The following is a 17400-nucleotide window of genomic DNA, read 5'->3' as shown; positions in this document are numbered from 1 at the left end:
TTCAACATTAGAAATCATCCTAGGTAGGACCCTCATCTTCACAGACATGCAGGTCGCCTATTAGGCCGTCTACTAGAAAAAGTCCTGCACCAGGCCTTTCCGGAGGCCATACGCCATTATTATTATTATAACATGTAAAATGACTCGTGCAGGCGAAATTCATATACCAGGCGTCTAATGAAATCTGTGGCCAATTCAAGAGACATTTAACAAATAATAATAATAATAATAATAATAATAATAATAATAATAATAATAATAATAATAATAATAATAATAATAATAATAATAATAATATTTTACGAGGGATTGTGGAAAATCTTCAAAAGACACTTGTGAAGGGTCCGCACTCCACAAGTGTATGGGATTCTTACCCACTAAAAACCACACACCCTTTTTCCACGATGTGTGTCATCACCCTGGAACCGCTCTCTCATTACTTCAGGATGATATCGTGCTTTGTCTTTCAGACGTCTTCTTTCTTCATTTCTCCTTTACGAACGTTCGTATGCTTCCAAATCCCAATAATAATAATAATAATAATAATAATAATAATAATAATAATAATAATAATAATAATAATAATAATAATAATAATACAACTGATACTGTTTGTTTAATGACCCTTCGGTTGGGAGAGGGTTGGCTTAATTTTCCAGCCAGACAACGGAGTTTTGTATCCCGGTGAATACAGGGTGGAACTTTTACTTGAACAATTATGTGACACCAGGGAGATTATCTGGTCTCAAATCTTCGGCAAAAGAAAAGAGACAAACATAAACACCTAATATACAGTAGGCTAAAGATTCTCTCTATCGTCTCACTGTCATACTTCGAATGGTATAAGGTCAAATACACATGTTCAAGGTGCTGTAAACGAATTTAATAGCTAGAGCCAAGAAACTTTCATGAGTGGAAATTAATGCGTGTGGTGTACACACCGTAAACACACTCACATTCTCGTCCCTAGTAAATCACTGACTTAAAAGCCTTTGCCAAAACATATAAATTCCTCACAGCCACTGAACTGAATGTTCTTTTAATTTCATTCAAGTCTCTCGACTTGTACGAGCACCTCACGTAAGAATCCGCCGAGAGCTTTATATCCCTACAACGATTTAAAGCAACTCACAACGATAAATGCTGCTAGTAGACGTTTAACATTCTGGCAATGACATTGGCGTCAGATTAGACAAGTTTATTAAACTGAAATATATTGGGTCATACAAATGAATCACTTTCCGGTAAGAAACGCTAGTGGTTTTACTAGTGGTTTTATGTCGCACCGACAGACAGTTCTTATGGCGACGATGGGATAGAAAAGGCCTAGGAATTGGAAGGAAGCGGCCGTGGCCTTAATTAAGGTATAGCCCCAGCATTTGCCTGGTGTGAAAATGGGAAACCACGGAAAACCATCTTCAGGGTTGCCGACAATGGGATTCGAACCCACTATCTCCCGGATGCAAGCTCACAGCCGCGCGCCTCTAACCGCACGACCAACTCGTCCGGTGGTAAGAAACGAATATTTCGTCGCCATAAGACCTATCTGTGTCGGTGCGACGTAAAGCCCATAGCAAAAAAAAAAAAAAAAAAAAAACCCGAATAGTTGACTCTTTGACTGAATGGTCTGCATCGTGGCCGTCAGTTAATAGTGGCAGTGGTGATTATTGTTTTCAGAGGGAGTACTATACATCTAGACAACCATCCTCTATATAACACTAAATCGAGAGAAAAATGGAAGGGTTCGGACACTTCGAAAAATGAAGGTATCGGCCAATGAAAGACAAGGGCAACGATGGGCGTGACAACGAAAGACTCCCTACGCCTCAAATGCTCTAATACGGTCGAGGTCGGAAAAGAACAAGAGTTGACCAAGAGAGGTCGGATAGGATAGATGAAAGTGAGGAGCCTGGCACAAGTAAGTGGAAGCAATGCCGGGACTCAGGTAAGAGTCCAGTGGTCGGGTCGCCGAACCACGCTCCAAAGTTCAGAGCCCCCGGGGCCCCTTTTAGTCGCCTCTTACGACAGGCAGGGGATACCGTGGGTTTTATTCTACCGCCCCCACCCACAGGGGGGCAAATGACTGGAAACAGGTTGTGGATTTTCATTTATCACAATAATAAGACAAAAATACTATTTTGTAGCTTGTGTTAACGCAGCTTAATGTTTAATGATTGCATGAATCAAAGTTAGCATTGTGAACAACAAATGCTAGTTCATGAACGTTGATTCCACGCAATCTAGTGATTAGAAATTTTGTAGCACCAACTCTTCTACCCTGCCTGCCGACATTCTGATGCAGACTTTTTTTTTCGACCAACGAGACTCGAACCGACTAACCACGGTCCTAGACCTTATAGACTTAACTCCGTAACAATCACGACCAGCAGACGGGTTTCCATAGAGAGTTGTTCCGTGTCTCGTTAGAAACTGTCCCTCTAACGCCAATCATAAGCCCAATGATTGCCCACATTTTAATCGCATTCTTCTTTCCGAAATTCTCAGTGCATGGTTCATATCTGGAAATTTTATCCTCTTACACTAATCGAGGCTGCTAATTTCATCACCCACCATACCCGTACGAACAGTGCTACGCTGCCGATCTAACAGTCCAAAGTTCCAGAGCTGGAATTACCAAGCCGCAGACAGCCGTGAGCCGTGAACACACTTCGTCTTTTTTCGGCGGGGAGGGGTCGAATAGTGGCGACTCCCAGGGATAAAATCTATGCCCTTTTACTAATCTGTTTCCTAGGAGTACCCGACGAGTCGGAAAGTATCAATTCACTACACTGGCGGCGGAAAAATCTGTCTGACTTGGAGGCAAATTTTTCCTCCAAGCCAGAGGAGAAACCCCCTCTTCACTGCTAATTTGGAATAATATGAATGTAGAATTTAATAAAAATGAAGAGGAAGAAGCTTTTCTTAAGAAACGGCTCTTTTTAGTGTTGAACTTTTAGTTATTTAGTGAATTGTGGTGCTATAATTTGGAATAGGCCTAAATTGTTATTCTAGACCAGGCCATACTACTCTACTAAGTGAGCCTCTGCCTTAAGTATGCCCACTGCTCATTCAAAGCAGCGTGTCAGAGTAGGGATCGAATAGCTGGAATACTATGATGAACCAGTGTGTTACGTACCAGCTGTATCAGAAAATGTATGAACCAGAGTAATGGCATGCTAAAGAAGAAAGTTTTCTAACCCCCCGGCTATTTCCCGCCAATATTCAGTCAGGCTATTATACTCTGTACGCAGCAGTAATCTCATCTATCGGAGTTGAGAGGCAGCTTAAGAGACAGAGTACATCACAACAAACAATGGTCAATGTAATGTTATTGTTGATCAATGTTATGCGCTTTCGATATTGTAGGCTTTCACATTTAGTTTTCTTCCGACTCTGAAATACCACTCTTATAGACCTCGTGTGCATGATGGGTGCTACGCTCTGGCGGCAAGTCACTTAAATAATCAGGGGGAGTCGCAGTCGAGCGCCTGTGCCTGTGTTGGTCTTGTTTATACTGTTTGTACTGTTCTCGAAGCCGTAGAAAAAAATGTTCTGTGGTTGATTGCAACTTTACGTATATTAACTGTCCTCCTGGCACTTTTTTGTGTTTCCAAATAAAAAGCAGCATGAAATTAGAAGAAATGCGTGGATTGCGGCACTGAAACGGGGGACTAGTGATGGTAAACCACAGGACCCACGAATAGCTCGCGTCTTTGTAGTCAGCATTTTGTGAATGGAAGGCCTTCGAGAGATCCTGACAGTCCTGGTTATGTACCGAGATTGTTTTTTTTTTTTTTTTTTTTTGCTAGTTGTTTTACGTCGCACCGACACGGATAGGTCTTATGGCGACGATGGGACAGGAAATGGCTAGGAGTGGGAAGGAAGCGGCCGTGGCCTTAATTAAGGTACAGCCCCAGCATTTGCCTGGTGTGAAAATGGGAAACCACGGAAAACTATTTTCAGGGCTGGCGACAGTGGGGTTCGAACCTACTATCTCCCGCCGAGATTGTTTATAAAACCGTTTGTTTCGATCGAACGTCAGCAAGAAGAGGAGCACCGAGTGACGACTAGATACAAGAGGCGAAAACGGAGACGTGAAAATGTTGAAATTAGAACCACGGAAGATTATTTAAAACCATACAGTGATTCAAGCACGCAGACTGAAGTAATGACCGCCAATGGTAACAAAATCAGTGTGAACGTGTTATTTTCTGCTCTGAAAAATAATTTTGAAGCGGAAGTTCAAACAAATTTTCCAATGCCTCGGGTGAATATACAGACGACAACTGACACTTATTTTAAGAGAGATTGTGGTGTTCACGTGGACTTCGTGGACACTAAATATACATTTCATGGATACAGGTCAATGAAAGACAAGGAAGAGCATCTTCTTGAAATAGCAGGTTAAGTTTGCAGTTTTTCATATTCTCTTATCCTTGTTACCCTCTGCTCATCAAAACTGTACATTTACCGAAGAAAACATGCTGCTTCTCCTGCTAATGAAATGTAAACTTGGTATTAGTTTCGCCAGTCTAGGCGCAATTTCTAACTGTCATACGACTACAGCATCTGCTATTTTTAAATTCGCTCTCCATCATGTTTTTGAGAAAACAAAGGAGTGGATTTTCTGGCCACAACGATCCACTATCAAAAGCACAATGCATAATGCTCTTAAAAAAACACTTCAAAATTGCACGTGCATTATAGATTGCAGTGAAGTGCCCTGTGAAAGACCTAACAGTGCTCGTCAAAGAATGTTAATGTTTTCTCATTATAAGAATTAATTTACAGTCAAATTTCTTGTTGTCATTACTCCATCAGGTTACATTTCTTTTATAAGCAGTACTCTTCCAATGCCTTCCGTTCATTAGCTCTGCCATATCTTACTGCAGGAGTATTTAAATTCTTAGATAAAAGAAACGCTAATGTTAGCCTTTCGTAATCTCCATTCTGTAGTATTTTGATCTGGTGTACATTCTGGCTGGCCGAAATGCTTAACTTCCTTTGCTGGAACCAGGAAGGGCATAAAGATTGTTCCCTTGTCTCAACTGCAATTGCACGCTTCTGTCAATTTGTTACTTTAACATTTTCACAACAAAATTTAAATATATTATTTGGCAACATGCACTCATAATTTGTGAAAGCTCTTGATATGTTACCACCAGGCAAATTATTCACAAGATAGCATCTTAATAGTTTATTAACTGTTTGTTTGCCCAGCTGGTTAAGACACTGAAATAAGAGGTCCATTAGCTCTACGACGGTTTTAACGATGTTTTGAACTATGCAAGTAGAGGTACAGAAAGATTCACCTTCACACACTGCTTTCAAGATTTTCGTAAAAGCCTAGTCTATGACCTTAACTTTTACTTAAGGATTCAACATTTTCACTTTCCGACGCGTAATAAATTGGTCGCTTATTTGATGGTCCGTTTAGTATTTCTTCTACATTTCCTCCTTTAAAATACTCCGCAATAATGTTTTTAGGTTCCTCCCATTGTTGCAGAGAGGATACAAATACACAATGCAGCAATATGTTCACAACATTGTGAAAGTCCGGCTTTGCAATCGCACTCATCTGATTTAACCTTTCTGCCGCAATCAATCTGTAAAAAGATTAATCTTGTCTAAATTAATTGTAAAAACAATTAAAACTGCAGTAGATACAAATACTGTGCTACGTTATTATATAGAAAGAGAAAACATACGCTTACTTTAATTTTAACAGCATAAGGCGGCTGATGGATGTTTGCTTCTCTCAAACACAAGCAGGTTATTTTTTCTCCCAACGCTTCGCTTGTAGTAGTATGCGATGACTGTCACAGTTTCTTTTGTTTTTTTTGTTTTTTTGTTTTTTTGTTTTTTGCACCCTTCTTTAAAGTAGCTCTGAAATACGATGCATCCCACTGAACTTAACGAAATTCTACACAATTATCTAGAGACCACATCTAAACATGCCCTGCGCTTGTAGTTGCACAAGCTACTACCGTCCCCCTGAAAGACTACACAAGTCACCGCTACGAGCGCCAGCAACTAAAATCACATGATGCGCACGAGCTCTATCACAGTCAGGACGGTAAAACTGAATAAAACATAAATGACTGGAAATTGTATTCTCTAACTTTTATGTAGTACTTCTCGATAGGACGAATAGCGTAGACATTTATAAATTACATTTTAGGCGCCTTCCCCTAAACTACAATTTTATCCTGGGTGAATACAATCGTTTATAGCTTAGACTGTAGTTTCTTATTCCCCGACTCTATACACCGATTTTCATTAAATTCGGTTAACACATTTTCTCGTTGCTCGGCGTTGATATGAACTTAGCAACAAAAAACAATTTTACGAATATCTGTGTTATCATACCCGGTACGGTAAAAATGTATAAGGCATAAATGGTCGGAAATTTAATTCTATATAACTTTGGTTATGTAGTATATATCGATACGACCACTAACAATATAATTATTTGAGAATTAAATTTTAGGCCTTCCCTTAAACTACCATTTCACTCAGCATGAATTAAATGATTTATAGCCTAGATTGTAGTGGCTCCTTCTCCGACTTTGCATACCAATTTCCAATGAGAGGACCACTAATACTGTAAATATTTAAGAATACATTTTTAGGCCTTCCCCTAAATTACCATTTCACTCAGCGTGAATAAAGTTATTTATAGCCTAAATTGTAGCGACTTATTCCCCGACTTTGCATACCAATTTTTATTATATTCTCTTTAGCCGTTTTCTAGTGATGCGTGTACATACAGACAGACAGACAGACAGACAGACAGACAGACAGACAGACAGACAGACAGACAGACAGACAGACAGACAGACAGACAGACAGACAGACAGACAGACAGACAGACAGACAGACAGACAGACAGACAGACAGACAGACAGACAGACAGAAATTACGGAAAAGTAAAAGGTGCATTTCCTTGTTACAGTGGACATAACCGATACAGAAATACCATTCTTTTCAAATTCTGAGCAATGTACAGACAAAACTCTTATTTTATATATATAGATGGTTGCCTAGTTGTACTTCCTCTCAAAACAATAATCACCACCACCCCACCATTGGCCACCCTGAGAATGGTTTTACGAGGTTTTTTATTCTCCTGCACTAAAGCGAATGCGGGGCACGTCCTAGTATAGGCCACGTCCACCAGTAGTAGTAGTAGTAGTAGTAGTAGTAGTAGTAGTAGTACCGGTAGTAGTAGTAGTAGTAGTAGTAGTAGTAGTAGTAGTAGTAGTGTACCATACGTCATCACTGGAGCTAAGAATTTTAGGTATTACACCTTAATATTTTTTTTTTTACTTTTAAATATTCAATTTGACTTATCTTACAAGGAAAACGTGAGATAAACAATCTTAGCTGTGTTTTGGTTGCAACATTTTGCACCTTAACTAAATGTCAGTACTTTTGATCACTCTCTCCCAACTCACGTTTTCCTCCTTTGCAGCGTTTTATTTCCATAAAAATCTAATAGTAAACCCAACGTCTGTGGCTTAATCTATTTTTCCTTCGTTGACTGTTTTATAAATGGAAAAATCTCCTACTTTGTGTGTGCTCTTGTTAGAGTTTACGGTTTTTAGGGTGGTATCATATTACTTTTGCTTCTGCGCAGATATATCAGGCTAAAGCATTCAGATTAGTTTGAGACTCAATGAACTCCCATCAGGCAAAAGGTACACAAATCAATTTGCGTTTTATCGCAGTGCACGTAGGCGAAAGCTTTCGAACAGGAAGAAAAGTGGAAAGGTGGAGTCACATTGACCCATTAGCAATCCCACCAGTCAGTATTATTGACTGCTATAGTGGGGAATGAATTTAAACTGTTATAATTGTTGGTTCCTGTCTGTGTCGGTGCGTCGTAAAGCAAATTGTAAAAAGAAAAAAAAAAGTGCTTTGAGACTGTTTTAGCAGCCGGTTTTAATACTTTTGAATTTGTGACCTGATTAGTTTTGGTACAGTTTGTAATGAATATCTACATTTTAATTTTGCACCTTTTTTTGCAACTTTTAAAACTAAATTATTGCACCTTTTTTTTCTCCTTTCTGACCCAAATTTTGCACCTAAAATTCCTAGCTCTAGTCATCAAATAGTTGTTCTAGGGTGCAGGCAGCACTTACTCCGCTCGGTATGGCTGGCTGCCGCGTGAAAAGAGAGCAGTGGGCAGGCGGGTTGCATACCGTGTCGGTATGTACTTGTAACCGCTAGCAAGTCCGGCTCCATGGCTAAATGGTTAGCGTGCTGGCCTTTGGTCACAGGGGTCCCGGGTTCGATTCCCGGCAGGGTCTAGAATTTTAACCATCATTGGTTAATTTCTCTGGCACGGGGACTGGGTGTATGTGTCGTCCTCATCATCATTTCATCCTCATCATGACGCGCCGGTCGCCTAAGGGAGTCAAACGAAAGACCTGCACCTAGCGAGCCGAACATGTCCTTGAACACTCCCGGCACTAAAAACCATACGCCATTTCATTTACCGCTAGCAAAATAATGTTACCACATTAATAATAATAATAATAATAATAATAATAATAATAATAATAATAATAATAATAATCTTCCTCTTCTTTATCTGTTTACCCTCCAGGGGCGGTTTTTCCCTCGGACTCAGCGAGGCATCCCACCTCTACCGCCTCAAGGGCAGTGTCCTGGAGCTTCAGACTCTGGGTCGGGGATACAGCTGGGGAGGATGACCAGTACCTCGCCCAGGCGGCCTCACCTGCTATGCTGAACAGGGGCCTTGCGGGGGGATGGGGAGATTGGAAGGGGCAGGAAAGGAAGAGGGAAGGAAGCGGTCGTGGCCTTAAGTTAGGTACCATCCCGGCATTTGCCTGGAGAAGAAGTGGGGAACCACGGAAAACCACTTCGAGGATGGCTGAGGTGGGAATCGAACCCACCTCTACACAGTTGACCTCCCGAGGCTGAGTGGACCCCGTTCCAGCCCTCGTGCCACTTTTCAAGTTTCGTGGCAGAGCTGGGAATCGAACCCGGGCCTCCGGGGGTGGCAGCTAATCACACTAACCACTACACGACAGAGGCGGACAATAATAGTGTTAATAATAATAATGTCCGCCTCCGTAGCGTAACGGTTAGTGTTATTAGCTGCCGTCCTCAGGGCCGGGGTTCGATTCCCGGTACTGGCAAAAATTTAAGAATCGCAAGAGGCTTGGTATGTGGTTGGAATAGTGCATGCAGCTCACCTCCAATGGGGGTGTGCCTGAAAAGAGCTGCACCACCTCGGAATGAGGACACGAGTTTCCATAAATAATAATAATAATAATAATAATAATAATTTGGAGCATAGATCATGCAGCGCGAACACGGTCAGGAAAACAAGGTGAAATTCTTTACGTTTTGCAGAGATTTTCTTCTGAAGATGCGGAGCAAAGTTCACTGCGAAACGTAAGGAATTTCACCTTGTTTTCTTGACACGGTAAAAGCCGAAAAGCTTACTATTATGTCTGCAATTACGGACCGTTGAAGCACCAATCTAAATATAATAACATTATTCCTCGACAAAGGAAAAGTGCAACAGTGTGCAATATGTCCTGAATATATACATTTTCATGATTAAGTAAATAAAGTTTTGGGAGACATGCATTTATTGAAGAAAAAATATAGGCTTTAACGTATTATGGTATGAGAACAACATGCATCCCCACTGTCTGTCAGTACGAATTACGTCACGCACTTCCCCTCCATGCTCTCTCAGCTGCTCTCGTTCCTCAACAGCGGGGAGCAAACGGCTCCGAAGTTGTTTCGCTCTGAGTTGACGCTAGCTGGTGTATACCGTCACGAACTTTCTTGTACATTTTATGCTCAACAATTCTTCAGCACGAACTCAGAAGAAAACTAAATACGTTGGCCTACAGGGTCCTAAGTCTAAAAAACTGGTCGACAACAACATTACATTGATTGTCGTTAACTGCAATGTGCTCTCTCTCCTAGGCTGCCACTCATTCCCGCTAGATGATATTACCACTGCAAGTATGTAAAAACTAACCCGTCAATGACGTCTTCAACAGCTAGTTCGATACTTTTGGAATCACATAATTAGAAACTGCTAACTGAATTGTGTGTGAATTATGTTACTCCCACTCATCTCGCCATAGATTGTGTTTCCATCTCAAAGATGAAAAGAAAATGTGCTCAAAGGATGTTGTGAAACTAGTCTGATTGACCACATTACGGAGCCGGTCGTTACTCTAATTATACAAACAACCAGATGATTTACTCGACGACATGTTTATGACAAGAGACTCGTTATGTATGTGTCTACGAAATGTAGACTGAAAGCTTTGAATGAAATGGAATCCAGCTGCGTTTCGCGTCAGCACGAAAATTATTATTTATTACGAACTTTCTAAGACTTCAAAAAGTCATAAATTACGTCCACAATTATTTGCACATTTATTTGAAGCATATTACTGTAACTGTGTAAATATTAAGGGAGAAGGTTACATAAGCATTTATCGTCGAAAGACAAAATATCGTTTTCTTCTAACTGCTTAATAATACGACTTGGAAACAACCTTTTCATCTTAATGGATATCGTCCCAAAACAGGAAAAAATCTCGAGTGTTATTTCTTACTCTTTACAGGGGAAACAAACAACAGATTACATGTCACCATCGAATCATAATCCACGCTATAGTTATGAGGACTACTAGGCCTATTACATGCATTTTAAAAAAGTATTTTCCTTCGAAAAATGACACTATCTAGACAGAAGAATATTTTAGACGTGATGCTGATGAATCCAAATGAACTCTATAGAGAATCTTAAGTGATTGATGGTATAAGTGACCACGAAGCTGTTTCCGTTGTAGTTAAAAATAAATGTGTTAGAAAGGAAATTTGTAGGGATATTAGGCAGCACCATATAGTTAATAAGGCATGCATGAGAGAGTTAAAAATATTAATTATGATCGAGTGAAAATGGTAAATAAAAATATAAACAACGTATTGGATTGGTTTGAGGTGATTGTTGTGGAGTGTGAAAACAAGTAGCCTATGTACCTTTAAAGGTGGTAAGGAATGGCAAATATCTGCTATATTATAACGGAGAAATAAAGGCAGTAAGGAGGAAGGGCAGGTTGGAAAGAAATTGAGCTAAGAAAGGTTGTGGAACTTACCAGGAAATTACATTTATCGAAGAAGTCAGCTATGGATAACATGATGGCAAGCATAATTGGCACTCATTTGAGTTTTATGAAAAATAGAAGGGAATGTGTAGGTACTTTAAGGCGGAAACGGGTACCAGGAATGACATACCGGGAATTATAAATTATCATATGTGAAGATTTACAGAAAGCAGAAATATTTAGTCAGCAGTATGTAAAGATAGTTTGATATAAGGATGATGCCCAGCTAGAGGAGATGGCAAGTACTAGTAAAGTACTGAAGTTTACCTACAATATTAAAGATATTTGCAAAAAGATACAAATTTGAAAACTAGAAAAGTTGCTGGAACTGATACGATTTCTGGGGATATTCTGAAGGCAATTGGTTGCGACATAGTACAATATCTGATTACTGTTTTCATGAAGGAGCTATACCTAATAGAATACTGTTCGCATAAAGGAGCTATACCAAATGAATGGGGGTTGCTATCGTAGCCCCAGTGTACAAACGAAAGAGCGATAAACACAAAACGGATAATTACAGGCTATTCAGTGGGGAAAACATTCTTTCTGATTATTTTAGACAAGTTTGTGATGAAGTTCGGGATTAGGAAATGTTATTCTTGTGAAGCTCAACTTGTAGGATTCCACCAACATATAGCAGATATTTTAGATTTAGGAGATCAAATGGACTGTATCGCTATTGACCTATTCACGCCCTTTCACAGAGTAGATCATGGAAGGTTATTGACGAACATGAGGACCATTGTATTAGACAAAAGAGTGACTGAATAAGAGGTTGCATTTCTAAAAAACAGAACTCAGAGAATTAGAGTAGATGAAGGATTTTCTAGCCAACCCCGCGGTGTAGGGGTAACGTGCCTGCCTCTTACCCGGAGGTCCCGGATTCGATTTCCGGCCATGGATTTTTACCTGGATCTGAGGACTGGTTCGAGGTCCACTCATCCTACGTGATTACAATTGAGGAGCTATCTGACGGAGAGATGGCGGTCCTGGTCTAGAAAGCCAAGAATAACGGCCGAGATGATTCGTCATGCCGACCACACGACACACCGTAATCTGCAGGCCTTCGGGATGAGCTGCAGTCGCTTGGTAGTCCATGGCCCTTCGGGGCTATTGCGCCATAAGGTTTGGTTTGGAAGCATTATCTGATCGAGTAATGACTAAGAGCGGAGTCCGGCAAGGCAGTGTTATGGGACCTCTGTTTTCTTATATACATAAATGATAGTCGCCATAAGAATTATCTGTGTCGGTGCGACGTAAAGGAAAATAGCAACAACAACATAAATAAGAATGGGAATCACAGATATGACATTTTGGGGATGATTTTATACTGTAAGGAGTAATAAATAAGTTGTAGAATTGTGGGCGACTGAAAAAAGACCTTGACAAAATTGTGAGATAGAAAACAGGCAATGGTATGGTGGTAAACGGGGTGAAAAGTCAAGTTAGGTTGTCTCACAAATAGCAAAAGTTTTCTCACTTTTAATTACTGTGTTGATGTGGTGACAACGACTAATGGGGTTTTAATTACTTAAGTGTTAATATAAGGAAAGATCTTCAATCGGGTAATCACATAAACGGGAGTGTAAATAAAGGTTACAGATCTCTGAGCGTACTTACGGGTTGTAAAGCAGTAAGGATATAAAGAGGAGGGTGTGTAAGTCCCTGATAAGACCCTAATTAGAGTATGGTTTTAGTGTGTGGAACCCCTCACCGGGATTACGTGTTTCGAGAAGTCGAAAAGATACAGAGGAAAGAAGCACGATGTGTTCTGGGTAATTTTCGATAAATGAGTAGTGTTACAAAAATGTTGCAAACTTTGAAACGGACAGACTTGGGGTGGCTTTGGCTTGGAATGATTTTAGTAGACGATTACGCTTGAATGGAAATTTTAAAAATAGGGAAGATTGGGCGAATTGGCTGTACGGTTAGGGGTACGCAGATGTGAGCTCGCATCCGAGAGATAGTGGGTTCGGACCCCACTGTCGGCAGCCCCGAAGATGGTTTTTCGTGGTTTCCCATTTTCACACTAGGCTGTACCTTAATTGAGGCCACGGCCGCTTCCTTCGCATCCCTAGGCCTTTCCTGTCCCATCGTCACCATAAGACCTATCTGTGTCGGTGCGACGTAAAGCAAATAGCAAAAAAGTCATACTATAAAGCTGAAACTCAAGACAATCAATTTGGGAATATATTATTCTACAGGAAGGGGCGTTAGGTATTGGAATATAATTACCAAGAGATACGTTTCATTCCTTTCTAAATTTTTTGATATAATTTAGGAAAGGGCTAGGCAAACTATAGGAAGTCTACTACATTGGCAACAGCCCTAATTAATTGCTTGCTTGCTTGAAGTAAACTCGTGTCCTCATCCCGAGGTAGTGCAACTTTTTTCAGGCACACCCCCAATAGAGGTGAGCTGCATGTATCATTTCAACCACATACCAGCCCTCCTGACATTCTTAAATTCCTGGCAATACCGGGAATCGAACGCGGGCCTCCAAGGATTGCAGATAATGACACTAACCGTTACGCTACGGAGGCGGACACAGCCGCCATCACCATGTTGGCTAGTGTAGAGGTTAATCCATTCCCGACACACAAATATCGCATATAATTCAGTATGTCATGAAGTTCATATTACCTTCATTAATCCAGGACCGGAGGACCATGTTTACGACTCTGGCAGCTTAGTGGACTGTACACTGCTTCAAGTAACATTAATTTTGATGTTTTTTTTTTTGCTAGGGGCTTTACGTCGCACCGACACAGATAGGTCTTATGGCGACGATGGGATAGGAAGGGCCTAGGAGTTGGAAGGAAGCGGCCGTGGCCTTAATTAAGGTACAGCCCCAGCATTTGCCTGGTGTGAAAATGGGAAACCACGGAAAAAAATTTGATGTTTTAATACCACACTATAGGAGCCGTATTGCTCCGCACCATTCGTTATAAATAGGTCAGGTAACTAGTCTTGATATGCCCGTCACAATCATATTGCTTTGTCTGCCCTTTTCAATGGTGTTATGAACATTTATTAAGAAGCGCGTTATGGCATGCTGCAGTTCGTAGTCAGAATTCATCCATTATGACGTCATCATGCCGTCTGTTTGGTAAAAATATATCCTTTTTTATCCTGCAGTTCTTGATGTAAAGCTTGGTATTGTGTCGTAGAAGGCAATGGTATTTTAATAATCATTTACTAAGAGCATACAAAAATACATAGAGAATTGTGGGTGTTTAGTCTCTGCTATAATCTAGTAGGGTTCTCTTGCGATTCTTGCACCAGGAGAAGTGATATTTTTCACAGAACTGATCACACAGACTACATAAACAGTGTTTGTTGGGTTCAAGGTATTTCGTATTCTTGCATATTCTGTGGTGGAATCCATGTATCGCCAGCCTTGTCAGTGCAGAGCGCATGTCGTGGTTTTCTTTTGTCCACCCTCAATCAATCATGGCGTCTGTAGAATAGAAATTTTCTTCTATTTTCATCCGGTTGTCTCGTCGGAGGATCAGTAGTTTCCTTTCTTGACTGGTTGATGGCAGCGTTAAGTGACATCTCAACTCCTCAATAAAGAAGGTTTCTCTTGCAAGTTCATATGCAAGTCCTGATGGCGCGATTTTTGCTATTCCGAGGGCTCTTTTTAGGTAGCGGGCTTTTACTTTTTCTATTGTCTCTAGATCTTTGATAGTTAGGAATTCCCAAATCAGTTCCAACTCGTACGTGATAATTGGTACAATTTTATCGTTGAACGGAGTCATAGCTGTATTCAGAGAGAGCTTCGTTATATTCTTCAGATCGTACATGGCTCTTATTGCAGTAGTTGCCCGTTCTTTGATGTGGATCCTGTATGATGTTCCTGATTTCTGTAGAGTTAGTCATAAATATTTGAATGAATTTACCTGTTCTATTTGTTTTGTTCCTAGTAATATCTTGTATTCGGCTGGTACCCTGCCACCTTTCCAAGAAACCATATATACTGTTTATTCATGGTTTATGAAGAATTTATTGTTTTCAGCCCAAATGTTCAGTTTGTTTAAGGCTTCTTGAAGGTCAGCTTTGGTCTGCAAACCTAGGACCTTGTCATCAGCGTACATATAGAGTGAAACAGATAGTCGATAGTCTAGAAGGAGCGTTTTGTGACAGACACATGGCCTTCACACTTTCTAGTGTAGGTTATCCTTCGATAGGTGTTTGCAGATAATGTCATGATGGGGTCTGTTTGTACGTAGACTTTTTTCTCACAGCAGCATGTAAGTTATTAGGAACGCTTTGCCATCTGTTGAATATATTTGGAAGCTGGGAAAGATCAGAGAATCAAAGAGTATCTAGCAGGGAATTGTATTCTTCTGTGATCAGAGGAAGTGTATTCTTTCTGGCTTGACAGGTAGTAATCAAACATGGCTGCATGCAGTGGCATTACTAAGCATGAAAATCGCATATATCAGAATATTAATGAAAGTGTTGGTCGCTTAGCAACCTAAGTACAGCATGTATTGCGGGTGAGGGTAAGCCTTCGCCTGCAGTTAATGGAGTAATTCTTTAACAATTTGATTTTATAATTACTCAAATTTGGCTGATCTTAGAGACATATCAATGTCTCATGATTCACCGGCAGGTAATTCCGGAGATATTAAAACAAAAATGAAGCTAACCCGTCCTGTAGAACGGAAAGACGGATTTGGGAAGTTGTTTTAACTAAACTCATTTAATATATAGATAAATCCATGTACACTCGCCTCATATATTCCATTGCAACACACACAACAACACAAAACAAAAACGTCATTGCATCAGTCAGACATGGATGATTTGTGTGGAAATATACCAAAACTTATAATTATAATTTTAATTCAAAACAAGTAAATTCACCATAGTATGAAAAAACTGTACGCAACAGCTACTAAAGTGATACGTTTACGTTATTCGTTTCGAAATTCCATCCTCGTCAGTGGCTCGGACGTAAACATCTCACTTATAACGTAAAACATCACATTCCATGGTTGTTACGTACGTAACAATTACACAGTTTTTTTCAGTTACGTTGGTAGGAAACCCTTGGAACTTGGCGTCGCTTCATATGAAGGGGGGCTCGAAATTATTCGGACATAATTCATTGCGCGCGTCCATCTCGTAGTTAGAGTTTCTCTCTCTAAGTGGGTGTTAAGTAACCCCTCCAGAATCAGTACTTCAAGCGGCGTGGTTTGAGACAGTTGTAGCGAGCCCCTGTGACAGTTTCGTGCGACATGTGTTTCGATATCTTCGACTTATGTGATTTTGTGAACGGTGAACCAAGTCTTCCACCTGAGTGTTTTGAGGCGATTGCGCGAGCGGTTGAAACAGCCCGATTTGTGGTAGAACAGGGACTGGTTCTTTCACCACGACAATGCTCCAGCTCACACAGCCATTTCTGTACATAAAAAACTGCATGACACCGCTTCCTCACCCGCCCTACTCACCAGACTTGGCACCTTGCAATTTCTTTTTGTTTCCCCGGATGAAAAGTGAGGTGGAAGGCAAAGGTTTGCCAGACATTCCGAAAATGAAAAGAGAATTGAAGACAGTGCTGCAAGACATCCGAATCCCGTCTGAGTGGATAACTGGTGTAATGTTAGTGATCTCTGCACACTATTTTTCCTGGGTCTTTCCACTCTTGACTTATTTTTGCTGTTCTTGTCCACTGTTTTCCTCCCCATCTTGTTCTTCGAATAGGTTGAAAATCTACCGATATGCCATATTTCAACACTACGCTTTAATAAAGAAGTATATCTAAATTAATTTATGCAAATTTTATTAGATTAAAGCCAAAATAGACATTATTCTTAAAATTTACCTGATTTCCTTTAAATGTAATTTTCAAGTAAGGTTTGCAAAATAAAACCATGAAGCATTCAGTCGTCGAATGGATTTATATGCAATGCAATTTAATACCTAAATAAAGTCATTTTAGGGGTTTCATGATGATTTTAAAGGAAAATAACCGATGGCACACAGGACAGTAAAAGAGTAATAAACGATGCCTTAACTGACACGCTGTTCGGTAAATGATTGCCATCCCTGATACAGGCTAAAAACAACTTTATTCCGCTGAGTGAAACAGTAGTTTAGGGAAGATCTGAAAATAAAATTTAAAATTCCTTCGCTAATACTTGTATTATCGATAGGTGATAAATAATAATAATAAAAATAATAATAATAATAATAATAATAATAATAATAATAATAATAA

Source organism: Anabrus simplex, chromosome 5 (genome assembly GCF_040414725.1).
Source record: "Anabrus simplex isolate iqAnaSimp1 chromosome 5, ASM4041472v1, whole genome shotgun sequence".
In the NCBI taxonomy this organism is placed as follows: domain Eukaryota; kingdom Metazoa; phylum Arthropoda; class Insecta; order Orthoptera; family Tettigoniidae; genus Anabrus; species Anabrus simplex.
Note: the sequence above shows the minus strand (reverse complement) of the source record.